Below are 4,393 nucleotides of genomic sequence, written 5' to 3'. Positions count from 1 at the left end.
ACCTATAACTATAAACTAAACCGCCAAAATTTCAAGGAATTAAATATTCTTATAATTTATTGGACGTTCCTAATGCTGAAATTCTTTTAAAATCTGGAGCAAAATGCATATTTACATACTTATGAGATGCATATTTTTCCTATTAGAGCTGTACTGGATTTTTTTTGTCAAGTATTTTTCCGTACCAAATTGTATTCGAATTCATATTCTTTTTTGAATCTTGCTACTATGCTTTAAAATAAGGGTAAATTATGGCATCATGTAAAGATCAATCAAACTTCATTGGCATCAAAGATTAAAATGACAGCTGCATGGATGGGACTTCAGCCTTTATACCAAAAGCCAATGAATTAATTACCTGGTCCTCAATTGCCAAGGCAGAGAGCTAAAGAACAAGTGTTTTTTTCAAGTAATTTGGCCTCACCAATAGTCTCCACAAGAACAAAACCCATCCTTGAAATGATGGAAGCGGCTAGCATCCCTCACAACAATTTGCCGCTCAACAATCTTGGAAATGAATTTGATTGCGATGTGGCAATCACCACAGACACGAAGATTCTTGATTATCCGTATAGGTGTACCTAGGGCCCAGGGGTGTGCTAATGAGACCGAATGCGATGGCCAGCTTCTCACTGTGGTGGCTAAGAATGCGTTCCTTCAGCTCCTCCTCCACATCATGTAACACATTATCTGTGTCAGGTACATAACCTGCCTCCTTCATCTTCATCGTCAGTGTATCTAGCATTTCATAGATCTCTTCTCTTTTTGGGTGCAAATTGTCTCCTACAAGGAATGTATGTACTTCACCCTTAACTTCCATCCAACTACACCCTGGCCTCTTTTTAATCTGCCGTTCCTTCATCATTTCTCTCACCTTTGCCACATCTTCCCACCGACCAGCTGCAGCATAGATATTTGACAGCATAACATAAGTTGAAGGATTTTCTGCTTCCAACTCAAAAAGGCGTTGAGCAGCATGTTGACCTAGCTCTACATTTACATAAATCTTGCAGGCACTAAGCAAAGAAAGCCACACGACACTATCTGGCTTAAATGGCATTTTATTAATAAAGTTCTCTGCGTCATCTAAACGCCCAGCTCGACAAAGGAGGTCGACCATGCATGTATAGTGTTCCTCTGTTGGCATGAGACAATAATCACGATTCATGGAACTAAAGTAATGCCAACCGGCATCTACTAGTCCAGCGTGACTACAACCAGATAGAACACCGACAAAAGTGATGTGGTTTGGCTTCATGCCCGCCTGTTGCATTTCATTAAAGAGTAGCAAAGCAGTTTTACCATGCCCGTGCAAGGCATATCCCAAAATCATCACAGTCCAGGAGACTACATTCCGTACAGGCATTTTATCAAAAACATGTCGAGCATCCTCTATGCTCCCGCATTTGGCATACATATCAACAAGAGCACTCCCCATAAAAACATCAGACACTAATCTCTGTTCAATAATTTTTGCATGTGCTTGCCTGCCCTGTTCCATAGCTGCTATGTTTGCACATGCACTAAGAACACTGGTAAAGGTGCATTGATCTGGGAGCCAGCCTTCCAATTGCATCTGGGAAAAGAGGTCCAGTGCTTTTTGAGAACGCTCATTCTGTGAATACGCAGCAATCATTGCATTCCATGAAACCAGATTCCGCTCGGGCATTTTGCAAAAGATTTCAAGAGCATCTTCGACTTGCCCATTCTGAGCATATCCAGCAATCATTGAATTCCACGAGACCACATTTCTTTCTGGAGACGTGGCGAATGCAGCATTTGCACAATCCATACTCCCACTTTTGGCATACATATCAACAAGGGCACTTCCTACAAAAACATCCGACTCAAGTCCTTTCTTGATGATATAACTATGGACTTGCTTACCTGCTTCCAGAGCTGCCAGGCCAGCACATGCACTCAGAACGCTAGACAAGGTAGACTCGTTGGGCTTCACCCCTGCCTGCTGCATTTCGAGAAACAATTTTAAAGCATCCTCGCAGTCATCATTCTGAGAATATCCTGAAATCATGGCACTCCATGGAACAACATTCCTTTCTGGCATTTTATCAAACAACTCACGTGCATCCTCCAGTCTACCATTCTGGGCATACCCTGCAACCATCGTAGTCCACGAATATATATCCCTTTCAGGCATTTTGTCAAATATTTGCCTTGCTCTATCTATGCTACCTACTTTCACATTTAAATTAACAAGCGCATTACTCACAGAAACGTCAGACTCAAATCCCATTTTAATGATCTGTCCATAAATATGATTGCTCTGTTCCAGATTCCCCAGGTTCGCACACGTACTGAGAACGCTATTGAATGTAAATGGATTCGGCTTCGTTCCAGAATTCTGCATTTGATAAAACAACTTCAGAGACTCCTCACAATAACCACTCTGCGAATACCCAACAATCATCGCTGTCCATGAAACCACATTTCGTTCAGGCATTATGTCAAACAGTTGGCGTGCTTCTTCGAGCCTTGCCTCCTGCACAAACCCCGCAATCATGGCAGTCCATGAAACTACATTTCGTTCAGGCATCTTGTCAAACACTTGACGTGCATCTTCCAGCCTGCCATTCTGTGCATATCCTGCAAGTATGGCATTCCACGAAACCAAAGTCTGTTCTGGTAATTTTTCAAACACTTGACCTGCATCTTCTAGACTCCTGCATTTGACATACATAATCACAAGCTTGGAGCCGAGTAAGAGGTCTGCCTGAAATTCAGTTTTGATGATGTGGGCATGGACTACTCTGCCTCCAGCCAAATCTTTCGTCCGGATGCATTCCTGCAAGACAGTAAAGTAGACGTCCGAGTATGGCAGTGCGCCTTGTGGATCGGAATCTGGAGCCTGCTTGAATTGTTTTAGTGGAGATAAATCGCTTAGTGCTTCAGGACTCGTAACCACTGATCGATTCTCCTGTTGAATATTTGCAGTACTGAAGCTAATAACCGATTTTTTGCAAAATGTCAAAACCTGTGTTTGAGTTTGAACAATTGCCTTGAAAAATAGATGCCACCTCATGGAAAAGTGAATAAGGGGTTTCATTGTTTCTATGCAGGGTCCTCATCATTCCCGTGCCTCAAGCTGGCTTTCGGCTCTGTGCATTGAAAAGAATAACGAGTATTTGGATCGAGTGTTTTCTTTAGCTGACCCAAAGTTGGAAGGTAAATCAGTACTCAGACACTCTGTAATGAAATATCGACGTGGCGGTGAAATGGATTTTTTTTAAATAATTTTTTACAGGATTGTAATTAATGTTTTGCGTAAGGGTTTTGTTAATTTTAGTTTTTAAAAAAAATGCTTGGCTAACGTTAAAGTGAAGCTACACATTCTAGTGGTGTATGATCTCACATAAGCATACTCCATTGGGGTATGATATCTCACATAAGTACACTGATTTCACTACCAAAATTTATGATGGTGTATATATCACTACCAAAGTTTATGAAGGTGTATATGTTTTATTTCCTAGATTTGAATTTTTGGCATCTTAGGAAAAAGCACATGTTCTTAACTTTTGGCCTACTCAATATCACGTATATTTATCTAAATGCAAAGAACATGATGGCCATGCAAAAGATTTAAGATTTCTGTAGTTGAAGTGAAATGTATTAGGGACATGTTTCATGCCTTATGCCATGGAAGAGGATATAGAACTAGTTGATTACAAAGATGAAGATTTGCTAAGTCCTAGCTCAATTTTTCAAACACATGCTAAGCTTATGGAAATTTGGAAGTGCATTAAGGCATTTAACACATCCTCGAGACTAAGGTGGTGGAGACTGCTAGTCCATCAAATCTAGCAAGTGGCAACATGATGGAGATGGATATGTTGCATGTGGTTCGTTTAGACACCAAGGAGGTGGATTCACAACAAAGGACATATAATATGTCAACAAATGGACAATCTACAAGTATTATCAACATTTCTCCCTTCTTTTTGTCACCAAACTTGATCCAGGTGAATATTGGTGGCCACCCACCTATTCCACTTAGATCCCCACCATTGTTTCTTTCAATTTTCTTTAGTGTAGCATAATTTACTATTTTTGACAGGTTTTCGGGTCCTGGACCTTCGAAATCATTTTGAGGCCTTAAACGACTTTTTTTGGGAAAACGAGCAAACCCAAAACCGTTAATAAGGGTTTGCAGTCGAAAGTTGTAGTCCTCAGATAAATCTTTCTAGCGAAGTATCGTACGCCTCAAACGGAGATCGTATGCAAAAGTTACGACCCGGGGAAGTTGATGTACCAATTTACCCCAATGGGGCCGATAGACTTTTGGCACTTCCTCTCCTAAGGTTGTGTTTTTGGATGTTTAGGGTTTTCTAGTCTTCCTTAATAATAAATAAGCCTTCAAGCCTCATTCTAACAC

The 4,393-nt window shown here is 40.8% G+C and overlaps 1 pseudogene; it reads right to left on the bottom strand.

Annotated features, from left to right (window-relative positions):
* Positions 1–364: 364 nt before the first annotated feature.
* LOC149247109 (pentatricopeptide repeat-containing protein At4g14050, mitochondrial pseudogene) lies at positions 365–3,178 on the bottom strand (annotated as a pseudogene).
* Between the last annotated feature and the right edge of the window lie 1,215 nt (positions 3,179–4,393).

This window comes from Pinus tabuliformis, chromosome 7 (assembly GCF_031772625.1).
Source record: "Pinus tabuliformis cultivar Carrire ecotype Pingquan chromosome 7, CPIR1, whole genome shotgun sequence".
Taxonomy (NCBI): Eukaryota; Viridiplantae; Streptophyta; class Pinopsida; order Pinales; family Pinaceae; genus Pinus; species Pinus tabuliformis.
Note: the sequence above shows the minus strand (reverse complement) of the source record. Positions and strands in the feature narration are given on the sequence as shown.